At 27.4% G+C, this 17,328-nt stretch overlaps 1 protein-coding gene across 1 annotated transcript in view; it reads left to right on the top strand.

The window, feature by feature from the left end:
- Positions 1-2,992: 2,992 nt before the first annotated feature.
- Positions 2,993-17,328, top strand: part of LOC136984388 (insulin-like peptide receptor) — a 55,501-nt gene continuing 41,165 nt past the window's right edge. The window contains exon 1 of the mRNA XM_067281359.1: positions 2,993-3,269. The gene's annotated coding sequence lies outside the window, so the exon portion shown is untranslated. The remainder of the gene's footprint in view (positions 3,270-17,328) is intronic.

The following is a 17,328-nucleotide window of genomic DNA, read 5'->3' as shown; positions in this document are numbered from 1 at the left end:
ATCGCATTGAATTCATGCTAGATTTTTCCGTATTAAAGAATTATCTCGATTTCTTTTATTGTTAAAACATCGAAATAGTTAAAAATATAATAATTTAAAAGAAATAGAATACAAGTGTATGATGTCCTCATTAATTAATAAGAAGGCGACATAGCTTATGCGCAACGCGAGTAAACGAGAGGCGTGAGAAGGTATCGCTCGAATTGTTCAAGCTAAACGAGAGTTTAGCTTGAACAATTTTGTTAAATAATCTATCTAACAGAATGCATTTTCTTTACGAAACAAGAGTTTTAGATTGCATAATTGAGTTTTATAAAAGTCTAGCGTGTTTTATATTATTGGCGACGCTTCGCACGTGTCGCCAATAATATACCAAAACCATGACAAATTACGCTAAAATATATATTAAAGCTCTGTTATTTTATTAAAAACATACAATATAGTATTTAAAAAAAGTATAAAATCATTTAAAGTTGTGAGTTGTGTGTTTTAAAGTAAGGAGTCATGTACCGTTTTTGAGCCACTTTTGACCCCCCTCTCCATCCCTGCCCAAAGTACATTACATCGTTGTCAATCCCTCTTCCCCTTAATTACGTGTACAATACAACCCCTGACACTGAAGAAATGACTTTAAAATGTTTCCTGGTAGTTTATTCACGTGACTAGTAATTAGGCTTATAAGAACAAATTCATATACCACTAATACCAATAAAAAGTCCACCTAGACAATGCCTCGACTCCCCTCCCTTCTTCCCTCTCTCCATTGTGTACAATGATGTACTGTACTTTTCGCGATTCACTCCCTCTTAAACTATACATTTAATTAATGGACGTCCCCTAACAGTGACACTACACTACGAGCCATAAAACACTGTACATTTATCAAAAATGCATAAATTAATTTAAATAAATAAAGCAGAAATGTTCATAAATAGGTTAAGTAATCTATTCTAAGAAAATTAACAGTTTATTTTATTTAAAAAAGAAAAAAAGCCGCATGTATTTGTCAAACAGATAATTTAACCAAGAAGGTTTTATTCTAGGAATTTTATTTTTATTGAAATAATTTCATTAAAAAAAATATATTTATTTATATAAAATAACGATGATTTATTGTTGAAAAAGACAAAATTCTAAACATTTTGTTTTTCTAGAGCCTTGAATATCTGGAACAATTTGAACAATGGGTAATTATAGAATAGATTTTTTAAAGAAAAAAATACAAAATAATTCGCGTCAAATCAATCAATTTTTTGGCATTTATAACCTTTTACTCTTTAACTTGAAGACAATAACGACTACGCAAGATTAAATACAAATTAAATTTAAAAAAAAACAACAATAATGCTAACTATTGTCGATAGTTCCTTCCTATAATCTCATTTAAAAAAGGATTGATAAAAGGAAAAATGCTATTGCTTTAAATAAAATAAATGATAATTAAAAATAATGCTGAACAAACAGACAGCCGAACATACCAAAAAAAAAAAAAAAAATTCTAATTAAACATGGCCGAAACAATTCGATAAATATGAATCACTCATTTCTTCATTTTTTAATCATTGTATATACCAAATTATTGACTCAGTGTAATATATGTGTGACGTCACTCTCGCTATCCCCATAATCATTATTTGCCTGACGAAACGAATCTTTGACAATCGTAATACCTTGGCATTTATGAATATTTTTAGAACATGCCTATTGGAAACATATATATTTACACGTCTGGATGAATAATTATGCTGTAACACTCGAGTTGATACTGCTTCAACTGATATGACTTGATAATGAAGCAGCTTTAAGAGATTAGGAGTATCGTACCTCCGAGCATTGTGTCTGAAAGGGGGTAGCTATCAGAATTATTCGAGATTTTAATATATATATATAAAGAGATAATAAATCTTAATGAATATGTAATCACACTATTGTATGTCGAATGGATCCGTAAACAATAAATCATGAATTATATGCTTTATCTTTGTGAACACGTGGAAGTTCTAATCATATATTACATAAAATTTGTTATAAATACATAAATAATGTATTCACGTATAAAGAAAACAACGTATACATTGTTTTTACTGTCATAGTATTAAAATGAATAACAATCGAACCAATAATTGCTACATCATACATACTGATAGGAAGAACAATGTAGTTAGATAGGGATTGAAGAGTAATAGCGGAAATAACATTCACAATGGAGAATAATGTTTAAGTGTAAAAAAAGGTGGAAAACACATCAGTCTGTATGTAACGTTAACAATAGGTTCCACGTAAAAATAGCACACATTAATATATTGTAAAAGTAAGTATAAAATATATTTAATAATAATAAGGAGAATGAAAAAAAAAAAAAACTATATTTAGACGAACAATACGCGAAAATGTTATAAAAATAGTAGGAAGACAATTCTCTAGAATAATTCGAAAGTAACATCAGGAAATTAGAATATAATAGAATGAAAATGAAATTATGTTAGAGAAAAGTGTTTAAATACAAGTGCAACAGTAAAAAAAGATGCAGAAGCAAAAGTAAACACAGAACGCCTCTATGCAAACACATAAAAAACTAATATCTACGAAAACAATGCGATATAACAACAAATTAAGCCGAAACACACTTAAATCCCAGCATACATTAAATATTTATTAACAAGATCAACAACATAAGAAAAATGAAGCGATAACACACAAAACACAACAGAAAACTGATTCGACAACACTAAAAAAACCCGAAAATGAATGAAAAAATCAAATAATAATAATGATAAAACAACGAACGTAATAAGAATAAAAAACATGACCCAACAAGCCTTAAAGGATGCAAACCAAATAAATAAATAAGAATAATCGAGTGTTTTAAGCGGTGCAATACTCAAAAAATTCGCATAAGCGGCGAGAGCCGACACCCCCATACGTAGATTGGCACCGGGAATGGTACGTTCCATCTCGAACGGGCCAATCAGCGACGACTGTTATTTACAATCAGCGGTATGTGCGTAAGGGATTGATTTAAGACTCAGTCTTGTGTTCTGTGTCTCGTCGTATACGGTTAAACGTAAAAACTTTTATAGCGCGAGAAATTAAAAACCGTCGGCCGCCATATTCGTTACAAAACTACATATTCTACCGGGATACTTATATAAATCGACTGGAACGAAGTAACGTATGAGAAAACGTCATCGAAACCAGCGTATGTAACGCTAACGCTGATACGTTCTAATGCCGTTGTGTCCCGTGTGATGCGTTGTGTGATGAAACAGGTAAGTTACGTATGTTTATGGCGGAACATCCACGTGTATCTTTAGAACAAATACTTTTGCCTGTTTCCCGTGCGTTATAATTAAAGTATCGATCGGATAGTTTACTACAAATATATAGCTAAAGACCAGAGATATCTACAAACCAGCTTATTGACGTCAGTTACTTAATAGGGATGGTGATATATTTCCTCCCCCCCGCTGTTATAGAGGAAAAACTCTGGCCGTGTCGACGATTTGGTTTTCGATCGCACGTTCTGTCTGTATGTCTGTCCGTATATGTGGGTGGTAAATTAAATTTTATAATCTCTCCCCCTTTTTTCTTTTTTAAGAGATTTTTATGTTTTATTTTTTTATTTATTTTTTATTGGAGAAGTCCAGGAGGAGTTTACCCTTTGATCAGTTATTGTGTCAGGATGAGGGATCATCACTAAGAGAGTGACTGTTTGGTGATGGAATTCTTTCATTTTCTCAAAAGTTTTCTTTTTGCTTTAATTATTTTGTTCTAAATTTGGCATTGTTTTTTCAAGTTTTAGCCTCTTTTTTTATTGTAAATTGTTTTTCTCTTGGAATTATTTTGATGCAGTGATTGCAACATGTGCTTTTCGTGTTGATTATTGAACTCTGCCTAATGACAAACAGTGCCTCTCGTCGTATCCTTGAGAAACTTGCTTATTGAGAAATACTTGTGCGTTCTCTCGGTGTTTCCAAGATGCAAGTTTTTTGGAATGTGTCTTTTGTATGTTTGAGAATTGTCGAGACCTAAGAAATTACATAAGAATCGCACTCGAGTTAAATGTGGTTAAATGAGTTCGAATGCTTTCGAAGAATGCCGATTAATTATATTTTATTCAAGCCCAATAATTTAGGAATTATAGAAAGTTATTAATATAGGTTCAATGAAGATAATTATTTTGTTATAAATTCTATTTGATAATTCTATTAATTAGGTATCGCTGTGAGTGATTCTTTGCTAAAAATTTTATAATAGAACATTAAAGTTGCCAATCAAAATGTTTGAATTATTTTCTTGAGTTTTCCTTGACTGTCAAACATTTCTGTTATTAAAAAATAATAAATTAAAATATTTACTGTGTTTGTTATTTATAAATCAAACATGGAATACAGCATTATTAATTAATATTCAATGGGTAATGGAAATACTAAAATGCAATCAAGCAACAACTTCGGAATAATTTTCCCTCGACTACCGTCGACGGAGATTGAAATATTGATCGAAGCTTCCGATTTTCTAATATGCTTCCTCTTTAAACAAAGTGCTTTAAAACTAGTTCTTATTAAGAAACAGTTTAAAGATAACAGAAAATTGCAAGCTAGATTTTGCTTATCAAGGAAAAGTGTCAATGTGTTTACAGGATAAACATGCACGTATATTTAAATTATTAATAGGAAATTAGCATTTAATAAAATGGCTACTAGTTTGTAAGCAGAATAATTTAAAGTCATCAAGAGATTTCCATCCAGCAACTGGTCTGTTTAATTTTTAGTGACATTTAATTGCATCAAGGAATTTTAATAAAATATCAAATCTTAAATAAGCTTTTTGCTAGAATAATTATTCATTTAAGTATTTTTTTTTTATTGTCGAGATCATTATCCATTCTGATGACTAGTAACTTTTGTAGAAAAGGATATTTGAATGTTTATCTACATTTCTTAATATTTAAATATAAATAACATTAAATAAATATTGCTAATGGATGATATAATCTTGTTTACTTAAACAAGTATAAATAAGAAGTTATTTTTTGATTATAATTTATAGAAATATGTATCATCATCATCATCATTTTGAAAGGGTTTAAAACTAATATTCAATTTTTTTTTTATTTAAAGAAAGTAAATGTTATGCACAGAACTTAATTATATTTATCAGATTAATAGGTAATTTAATAAAATTAAGTTCTGTGTATTGTTTACTGTATATATAATAGTTTTTTTTTTATTTTCAGTTATTTTAAATCATCAAATATACAAATTTACAATTTAATTTGTAATGGGGTATTAAATGACTAGTTCAAAATATGATTTTTATGTTTGTTTTTAAATGTTCTTTCTTTTCTCTTTAATAAATTGTGAAATGAGCCATTTTTGATTGTTTGTTTGTTGTGTTTACTTTACTTTTTGGAATATTTTACAAATCCAAACTTTTCATAACCAGATGTTAAATTGAGAGAACCGAATTTTCTTTTTTTCAGCTAACTTTTTTTTGCTAAAAAATAAACACATTTAAAGTTAATTAAAATTTATTATAGCATTAGAGTGCTTTTCTTATAATTTAATGTTGTTGATTCTAAAATCGTTTTGCGTAATTATGATAGAGTTAAATATGTGCTACGAAAAGATATTTGGTAATGTTTTATAACCTAATATTCATTAATTGTAATATCTGTGTTAACTTTTTCATTTAAACATAGTATCTTTAATGGTTATTTTATCCTAGATTCTAGATGTTGATATTGTCCTCTCCTTTATATCATCCTGTCATGTAGATGCCATCCTGGATTTTAAATGTTGTTCACTTAAACTTGAACTTGTCTGCAGGTATTTTTATACGCGTACATGACTATGCTTTAGGATTATCTATAACTATATCCTGACATTCTACGAAATTCTTTACGAGTGTTATAGTAATGACTCTTTAGCTACCATAATGCATTATGAAAAGTGGAACCATAATTTAGCAAATACAGTACAGAAATAAAGTAAATCAGGTAAAGTAGCTCTATTAGAAATGAAAGCTTAGTACTAAAGGCACAAAATTTTTACAATGAATATACAGTACTTAATGTTAATTTATAAAGTATATTCGTCGTAAATGTCTCTTCTGAGATTTAACATTAAAATTTCGGTAAATAAACAATAACTTAATATTGTAACTAATAATTTTTTGTAGTTGATAATGAAAATTTGGTTAGTGTCAACTGAAATAAAAAATGTAGTTTTATAGTTTAAAAAAGATTGATATATTGAATGAATGTTATAAACAACCAACACCGAAATGTTTTAACTGTTTGCATATATAAATGAATTAGTGATAAAATGTCATACATTCATAATATTACTCTAATATAAATAATGTAGTTTAATACTATTTATAATAATTATATATATAATATATATAACTTTTAGAAATAGGTAACTAGAAGCTAATCATAGTAGCAAACTCTACAAAGACATCACCATATATTCTTTTGTTTCTTAAAATAGATTGGAAAATTACACATCTGTCTATATTTATCTATGAAGTTTTTCTAAACAAATTGATGTAGAGGTTTTATAAACATGTTTATAACTTTATAAGATTCATTTTAACCATTACGAGAGAATATTTAAAAACATATTTTGCTAATACAGCAAGTTTGCAGAATTCTTTAGAAAATTGGGATACCAAAAAAATATTTTAATTATTCGGTGTTTTTATTATTAAAAAAAAATGTTAAGTCATAGTAACACAATGAAAATTAAACTGTACATGCAATAATTGACATATGATAAGTTCAGTTGGGAAAGTGTTTGATAAAAGTGAACTGTAATATAAGAGTCTTTTAATGAGAAATGTCTAAAGTTCGGTCTGGAAACAAACGAAAAATCTAAAATAGGACTACACTGGTATAAAAATAACGTGATTTTGTTTAAAATTTCACAGAATTGGTCTTATCGAAGTTGATCTTTTTTAACTTTGTTCTGAGATTTTATTATTTTAAAATATTACCATCTATTTTTAAATTGAAAAAATAATAAATAAAATTGTTTCAGTAGCATTACCTTTCTATATTTAAAACTTTATTAAAACTGTAAACTTGATATTACTTGTACAGTTTTTTTTTATTATTATTTATCAAAATTAAATTTCACTGAGTAATTTAAGAAGTTAACAACATTCATTACCGTAAACTGAGATTAAATCAAAATACAGATAATTGCGTTCGATTAAAGATTAATAAGGGAGCAATAACTGATGCAGTTAGTACGTGTGTACCGCTGTTTGCTAAGTTTTTCTTCTCAGAACAGTTTTAAAAAAACTGTAAATATTATTTCCACTGTCGTAAACAGAAAACTTCATAGAAAGACAGTTTTGAAGGTTTCTGTTGTAATTTATATTTGTCTTCTTGGTACGTCTGTCAGCTATTAGTAATTGCTGGCATTATGTCATTACTTTATTTAATAATTTTCAGAAATAAAATAATGTTTTCTTTATTAGAAATTTTAAAAATTGCTGAATGTAAATAATTAGGGATCAAGAATATTAATAGCTTGGTCTGTTTTAATGATGAAAGAACACAATCACATAGGACAGAAAATTTAGTAGATAATACGGCTTGAAACCAGTTTATATATTAACTAATATGAAATTGTAACAAATGTTTTGTTCTATAAATTATAGCAGATGTAAAATATTTATTAACGAGCTGATTACCTTTCTAAATACATAAATTGATCATACTATACACCAAAAACACCAAAAAAATAACAGTAGATCATTTACAGTTTGAAAGCAACTTTTAAAAATGACTCTGGTTTGTTTGGCAATTGTGAATTTGATATTACCAATGATTATTTCTACAGAGTACTATAGAATTTTATCTTGTTTACTTTATGAAATATTTATAAAGTCCATAAGTAAATTAGAAACTGAAAGTAAATTTATCTAAAATAGAAAACATGAGAAAATAATCAAAAAAATAAATTAAGAAATAAATATATATTTTTTTATTTTCTACTTATTTTTATTAGTTTGAAGTTAGCTGAATATTTTATTATACAAATGTATATATATATATATATATATATATATATATATATATACGAGTACCAAGGCCTTGCGTGGATATACAGTAGTTCAATTTCTGAAAATGCCCTTTGTTTATTTGTTGTTTATTTGTTTATTATCTTTTAATCTTTTGGTGAAGCTTTCCAGAGAGAAAACATCATTTTTTTTTAGATATATATATATATAAAAAGCTTTTTTAATTATAACAAATTTCTTTTTTTGGTCTTATGTTCTGTTACTTATCTATCTATCCTTGTTGTTTTTCTTATCCACATGTTGACAAAAGATGTTAATGATAATGCCAAATGATAAGAATAATGGAAAACATGCTTTGAACTATATTCCATTTTATAATTGGATACAAATCCATTATAATAGAAAGAGGCCATCTGCATCACTAGGATGGCATTTTCTTCTCAGTTTAAATACATGGTATATAATTAAATGATTCCTTTTGAATTGTGTTCTAAATAGTGTAATTAATTAATTTTAAATTAAACAGAATAATTTTAGATTTATGAATATATAAATTTATGTAATTTTATGTTTTCGTACACGAAGTATAAATAATATATTTTATTCTATGTTTAGCATGTATTGTTATGTGCAAAAGTTTTTTTTCATTCTGTTAGAGATATTTATAATGTTGTTTACTATATGACTAAAAAAATGCAAAAATTTAGCATTGGAACATTGCTTTGCTGTAGAATTGGATAGTGCATTCTTAAAATACTTTCAGAATATTCTAATAAATATTCTCAGAATAAAGCCAGCTTTTTGAACTACAAAAAACAATTTATATAAAAAGAAGAAATCGCATTTTTCTGATATTAAGAGTTATAAATTAAAGGATTTATTAACAGATGAATCGATAAAAATGATTTAATTTATTTCTAGTCAAATTTTCTTTTGTAACATTTATAAATCCTTCTTAATATGCATTGACTTTTATCTAGTAATACTGCATTTTATTTTATTTTTTTTTAAATATTAATACATGCTCAGTAAATTCTGTGACAAGTAATTAATAATTACAAATAGGTCATATTAATGAATCTTAAATTTTATACTTTATTTCCATTAAACTAGCATAAATGTTAATGTAAAGAATTTAAATGGATTACATTTGGCACTAAATTTAAGTTTAATGGAGAGTGTTAACCTATAAAAATGGAGATGAAATTTATTAAGTATTTTCCAATTGTGTTGTAGTATATAATACAATATTGATGTGAGAAAATTCCAAAAATAGCTATTGAAACTGGTTAAAGATTTATAACCAACATTGCTTATCTGCCATTACCAAATCAGGAAATGTAGGTTATAAACCTGTTGGACATTTTTCATACAAATTTTGTCAATTTACCAAATTCACTTTATAAGGAAAAATTTATAATATAGTAAATCTCATTTCAAAATGATTGCAAGTTACTAAATTTAACTATTTATGGGAGTCTGCTGAGAGGGTAGGTATTGTAAATCAAAGGATTTAAAAATAACACATCTAGTTCTGTCTTGATTTTTGCGAAATAACTCCATCTTCACATTTTAGATAGCTTGATCATGAAAAAAATAGAATAAATTAGAGGGACAAATTTTTATATTATTGGAAACAGAATGCTGCATTTTAAAAATTGCTTTTGGAATTTCGATTAAATTTACGGATTTGAAGATTTGTAAATTGTATTTCCACTAAAATAATTCGTTTGTTTGCTCGGATTTTTTTAACTCTAACATTTAAAAATAATAGAATTCTGCTACATCACGTTGGATAATAGAATGTATTTTGTAAATGTATGTTTTAAAAGAAATTGAAAAGTATGATAGCAGTTTTCAAAGATATAGTTAATTCTAGAAAATGCAACCCAACATATACTGTATTTGCTAGCATATAAGATGCGCCCCATTTCGGTCAGGAAAAGTATAGGTTGGGTTGCATTATTTTAACTTTAAATATTGGAATAAGTGCTGTTAAAAAATTGAAAAGTGACAGAAAGAATTCAAATAATCGAAAATGGGAAAGTTAGTTTCACAAAAATAAAATGTTTTATATTTTAATGTATTTGTATGGTTTTAGTTCTCAATTTTTGGGGGGAGAGAGGCATTTATAACTCAGTTTTTAAAATCGTTTGAAAAACAGAGAAAATTATTTTTATAATTAAAAAAAAAATAGTGAAGCGGTGCAGAGTTAAATGAATAGGATAATTGGTTTTGATTCAGCTCGGAAATTGTCTACACGAAAATAATCTTAAATACATTTCATCAAATTCTATTAATCAAAAGATAAGAGTAGTTTACGTAAATAATAATAAGCCATATATTCATAATTTTGAAATTATTAAATAGGAATTTAATCACTATTATAAAGTTTTTAAAATTAAAAAATTTTGTTTTATTTTGCTAGATAAAAACATTGTTTTCTTTATATATTCAGTAATAATAATAATAATACAATATTATATTATTATTTATCATTGTTGCAACATAAACTCCATTGTTTTAGATAAGATTCTTTTCAATTACTCTTCATTCTATTAATGTTTGTTCAAGTTATAGTTTCATCTATACCATCCATCAATCAGCCTTTAAATTTAGTCAATTTTAATGAAAAAAAAAAAAGATAAGGTTTATTATTACGTTAACTTAATATTGTTTCCTGTTTATAAATAAAAATAAATTATTTTTCATACATGAACATTTAGAAGCTTTCAAGGTTCATAAAGTAATTTGAAATAACAAGTTTTGTCTGTTTATAATTAACAATAATTATTCTTTAAACAAATTTGATATAATCTTTTAAAATTCAGCAATTACAGAGAGTATGAAATATATATATTTTTAAAATTTAAATTAAATTTCAGGTTTCAAAAATTTTAATAATTTAAATACAGTATTTAATGGATTATTTTTTTCTTTTTAAATAATTAATCTTATAAATGAAAAATGTATGTGTTAATAAATATTAAAGAGTTTCCTCGAAGAACATCCGAGAAAATTTGCTGGAAGATTTGGAAAAGTTTCGAATCAAGGATAACTTGTTAGGCATATCCAAAGTTAATTTATAAGGTCTCTTGAATTTATTGAATACTATGGACATTTTTATCGTTTTTAGTAATTAGTCTATTTTTTTAAAGTTTTTTAAAATAATTACAAGATTAGAAGTTGAGTTTATAATTTATTTTAATTGGTTATTCTTTGTTTGTTTACTGAAAGTAGAATTACAAGTGAATGCTTATGAAAAAAGTAACTGTAATATGACTGTTTTGAAATTCTTTATACAAAAGATATGTGGTGATGCCCAATAAGCAAAATAAGTCACCCCCCACATTAACAATGAACACCCAATTAAAATCAATAAAAATTAAAAATATAAATAATTTTAAATGCTTATTAAAATCAAATCAATCTAAAGTTATATTTGTTCTTAACTTTCATCATGAAAATTACCATAAAGGATGTAAGTCTGTAAGAATGACATTTAATATATTGTATCAACTTTATCTTTCAGATATAATGGTACAAACAAGTGCACCCAGTTGATGTACAAGTAGCTATATATATATATACATACATACATAAACGGTGCCCCCATAATCCAGAAACACTTCAAACTAGGACATTAATATAAATATATACAAATGAGAGAACCAAAAAAAAGTAATTTAAAATGTTAAATTTAATTATCAATTCTGTAAACTAATGTGTTTATTATTATTATTTTTTTATATTATATTGAAATCATAAATATTACAGATGTAAATTGTTGTTTTAATCCTTTAGAGGAGAATTTTATAAAGAAATGATGCCATTTAAAAATAATGATTTTAAATGATATTTGAGGAAAAATGAAAGTAAAAACAATAGAGAATTATTTATCCAAACAGGAAAAGAAAAAAAAAAGTATCAAAAATTTTAGGTAGTTCTTGTGTAACATAAATATATTTTATTTTCCTTTTAGGAAGTTTAAATAATTTTTTGTTTGTTATAAATCTTTTTATAACTTAAACGGAAAAAATAAAAATGATAGTAACAAACTATCAAAAATATCATGAGATGACGATAATTCATTTGCTGTAGCTTGATTGCATTCTGATGTCATTTAAAATTGCTGCAGAATGAAAATAATCTTTAGTCTATCAAATTATCTAGGTTTTTGTACACCACATAACGGTATTTAATACCAGTTTGATAATACAAGTATAATTGACTTGATCCTTTTAAACAATATATTATTTTATCATAGAAACTTATATAAAAAGTAATATTTTGAATTAAAAAGCTGTCGGGTGAAATAGAATTTTTGAAATATTCGGCCATTTTATTATTGATACAGTACTAATAACGAACTTGTAAACCACTCGAATCTGTAATTGTCTCTGTAGATTATTAAATCCCATTCAACAGTTATTAATCTTTATTATTGCAGTAATTTTAGTTAGATATTTGACATCTGTCTGGCAAATTTTTATCTCTATGCTGACATTGATAAAAATATCTATGTAATAGATGGCTTAAAAGTGTCTTATTTATTTATTTTTTTATTACATGTACTACTGTATTATTTAAATAGCTACATTTCCGTAAATCTGTTTTTCTTTATCACAAGCTGTGCCTATTTGGGTTTTGCATATTTTATTAATTACTTTAATGTATTCTGTTTATGTACATATTTACGTCTTTAGTTTAAGATAGAAATTAAAAGAAAAAAGTAACGATGCGTGATTTGGTAACTTGCTATTTTTATTCGATGATTGCATATTTATGTATTCACTTGCTGAGTTTTATGAAGGCAGATTTAATTTTATTTTTATTGGAATGTGTGCAAGGATATATTAATTTAAATAACTGTTCCATTTTAGATTTTTTTTTTTTAATAAATGTTTTTTATTTATCTGGATTTTACTATTTTATTTATGTTTTTTATTTACTTTTTCTTTTGGAATTATGTACGACTGTCCTCTTGATATTTTACAAAAAGTATTTTACACTTTCCTGGTTTAATATTAAAATGAATTTTTCTCCCTTCTGGTATCATGTACAGTACAGTACAATAGATTTTAAGTCCTCATGGATATACCTAAAAAAGTCTCCTTTTCCTAGAATTTCGTAAGAAAGATTTTATGCCTTTTTAACTTTTATAAAAGGAACATTTTGTCCTCTTGTGACTTCATGGATGTTTCTTACTTCCTGTTCTAACATTGTAATATTTATTCTTTTTGATATTGTGTATAAGGGAATTTTGTGGACTCATGCACTCATAATATAGGTTTTTCTTCTTTTGAATGTTTGAATGAGATTTTTATCCATCTAGTTTTATGGCTTTCTTTTCCTGGATTATGTGTGATTTTGTCCACCTGATTATGAGCAGGAAATTGTTTTTCTATATTTACATGAGATTTTTTTCTTTATACATATGTTTATGTTATTCTCTTGGATTTACATAAAAACAAACACCCACCATACACACATTCTATTGCCAGTGCATTATGCACTCACATTCAATGGTGGATTATCCTATAAACAAACCTAAATGCCTGCTTAGTACCTGTAAGGCACCCCAAATAAAAATTGTATATAAAACTTGATTTAAATATTAAATGAAATATTCAAGGGATTCTGAAAATAGATAATGCTTAGCTTCCAAATGTATTAATTCACTAAAACTGGTAGTACTTAGATAGGAACATACAAAATCCATTTGAAGCAGACAAAAGTGTTTGTTTTGATAAATATATTGGACTTTATTTTGGTGTTTTTTTATATATTAATTCACTATTTTTCCACATAAAGTTGGGTGACTGATAGATATATTTCAAAGGTCATTGATGATTACTTGTATTTACTTATTTAAAAAGCAGGAAAAAACTAGTGCCTTTTATAAAAACATATAGGACTTAGTATATTAAATTCTAGAAAATAACTTTTTGAATTTTTTTCATGTACTACTGATGATGAAACAATCATCTTAGTGTTTCTCTTACTGTCTATTTATGCTTAGAATTTGATTAAATAAATATACTATTGTCTTAGGGAAAATATTTAAGATTTATATGAAAGCTAACTCTTATTTATCTATCAAGTTTCATTATTTTTATTTTTTAGATGTAACAATAGAAATCCTTTATTGCTTTTTAAATATCTTAGAGTATATGCTTTTGTGATGTTTTTGAAATTTTGTGGTTTAGATGATGATGATGATAATAATAATAATAAACAAGAAATGTTAAAGCTACTTGAGTGCATTCTTCATCGTAATTAAATTTGATCGTAGACCGAAAACATTGGAAACTAAACACCATAATGGCATATGAAACAATAGTATTTTCACAAAATAAACAGTAATAGTAAAACTTTTGCCAAAGATCTTTTGTTATTTTTGAAACAATATTTTGAAAAGTAAGGCGTCTCTTTGATGATTATCATGATATGCATGGCATTTTCAAGAGGATTCAGTCGTAGCAATTAATGCATGCGTAGGGTTGCAGCAATTAATTTCTGTATAGGGTCATTGCAATTAATTTATATTCATAGAATGAAGTTAGCTTTAACCACTTCTGACCTCCAGTTTTGTTCGTTCCAAAATACACAACATTAGCTGCGATTAACTGGAAATTCGAGACAATAGAAAATAGTTTGCAACTGTTTCGAAACAATCGATAATATAGTTAATAACAAAACTATGACTCAGAATTATAAGGGAATACAAAAAGTTGAATGGCAAATTTTTAACCTTGGTAAGGTTTAGGTACACAGGGAAATACATTGTACAATTTAAAGTTCCTTATTTTAAAACTAATTCTTTTGGTAAAATGAAATATTGTTAAAATATCCACATTTTAATTTAATATTTTAATGATGATCTTTAATATATTTTAACAACTTAAGAGAGGAATTTTATGCTAAAAGAAAGGTTTTTGTGTATTTGTTTGGCTCTTAACAATGAAGATGAATTTGTATAATATGATTATTTTTTACTATGTTTTTTTTTATGATGATTGAATTTTATTAGAACTATTATGCTCCATTGTTTTATTTTATAATTATTATGATCAGTTCTGCCTGTCTATATACACCGAAGCAGATCATAATAGCAATTAAAGTGTGTCTGCATTTTGAATTTTTTTCAAACAGTCCAATAGAAACAAAAATTATGCACAAAGATATCATTAGTATATTTAAGTTTTGTCCCTAAACTGTTTCATATAGATTTTATTATTATTTTTTAAGACCTATTTTTGCTGCGTAATCTTCCAAATTCTCTTCCTTCTGTTCTTAAAGCTCCCCTTGGCATTCAAGAAAATTATTACTGCCTCATTTATATTGACTTTGCGATACTTATACCGCAGAGGCACCTCTCTCGGATTCAGCACTACCACCGTTAACTCTTAAGCGCTGTTTTGCATGCAATCTTCAATCGTCTCGTGATGCAATAGTCTTATTTACAGTCTCTTTTATTCACAATTCAAATTTCTGTAAGTTTTTTCTCCCCCGGCGATAAAGGAGAATTATTAAGCAAAATTTCAAATGATATATAAGTGCCTTAAAGTCTGTAGGTGGTAATAATTTCGTGATACATGCTAGAAGGTAGCTGGATGGATGCCAACATCCAGTTTGGATCGTCCCCACTGTCAAGTCGGTTATATATATATACATAAAGATATTTCTTCCCCCTCCCTTCTATCAAACGAGTTATAAATTAGTTATTTTTAATGTCGAAAAGGTGAAAAATGCTTCTAATCGTATCGCAGTCGCAGAATACAGCATGAATATTGGCGAGGTATCCCGTACGGAGGCGGATGATGGAAGGGGAAAAAAAAGTTGTTTACTATCCTTCCACTATGACGTAGTAATCATGTGTCGATCTGCACGTGATATTCACTCGGATCCGATCACGTGACCGTGACGTCGAACTTCATTATTAACAACAACAAAAAGAAACAACTGACGTTTATATTTCTTAACGTTTCTATTATTAACAACACTTGCACGGAGGAAAATAATATCTAATTAAGCGTAATATATTTATGAAAGTTATCAATATTATCGTCTCGATCAGTCGCGTTCGATTTGACATCGGGCAGTCGGATGCGTTGACCATTTAATGCTTTTTTTTTTTTTTTTTAACAGAAATGTATATTTATCGTGTATTAATGTGAGAATTTATGAGAATATCCTGAAATACTCTATTACAAATTTAATAGAGTTCATTCGAATTTCGATCGTCGTTACGTCGATGATGATGTCAATTGACGTATTTCTCTCCGAATACGGAATGGTTTACGTCACGTGATTGTATATTCATATCATGAAGTAATACGTATCGATTTATGCCGGTTAGAATTAATTTATATTGAAAATGCAACACGGAATAATAATAATAATAATAATGAATTATTATTTAACGATTACGTTACGTTTGCCCTATTTTGAACTCTGTATTTATAACGCTCTATATCATTGGTCCATTAGGTTTCGTCTACGATTTTAGCAAATGGCGACTGGGAAGAATCGTTTTAAAGACTTTTTTTTTCCTTTCTACTTAAAACGTAAGATGCATTAATTCAGTATTTTTACTGAGCCGAATTGCTACCGGTGAGGAAATGCAACGTCACACCGGATAGCGTATCGATTGTGTTGCCATTGTGATTTATGTGTAAATTTTTGCGATACAAAATGATTGCAGAATTAATTAAGAACACTTACACTTTGCATCTCAATGGATGTCATTTTAAAACCGAGTAAAGTTTGCCAACCGCATCGAGTAGTAATATAATCGTGGAAGTTGGCAACGTAAACAAAGATCATATTGCCAATTCGTCTGCGTTGTTGTACAAGTTGTTTCATCTGTATTCGGGGCGATTATTCTTTTTGTTTCTTCTCGCTCCCGAAATATGCGAAAAACGCGCGGGTTTGCGGTTTCAAGTGTTTCTAACAGAAGCCCGAATCCGTTTAACGGGGATTTTTTTTTTCTCTTCCCCTTTTCTTTTGGACCGATTCGCAATCGCGCGCTTCAGCCAATCGCCATCCGGCAAATTTTTAAAATGTAAAAAAGAGAACGTATTTCGGAAACTGCGGCGGCGAATCGGATCGCCGTACGCCGATACCGATTGGTTTGCTTGTTTTCGAATCGTCCAATTATCGACCATTATAGACTTTCCGAGGTCGGCACGCGTTATAGATTTTCTTTTCCCCCGTTCTTAAATGGTTGCCATCCAAACATTTAATAAAGCAAGCGTGTTTAAGACAAATTGCATGACACGGTAGCGA

Source organism: Centruroides vittatus, unplaced genomic scaffold (assembly GCF_030686945.1).
Source record: "Centruroides vittatus isolate TY-2023 unplaced genomic scaffold, ASM3068694v2 contig_120, whole genome shotgun sequence".
Taxonomy (NCBI): Eukaryota; Metazoa; Arthropoda; class Arachnida; order Scorpiones; family Buthidae; genus Centruroides; species Centruroides vittatus.
The sequence above is the reverse complement of the archived record's forward strand: the minus strand, read 5'-3'. Positions and strand labels throughout refer to the sequence as shown.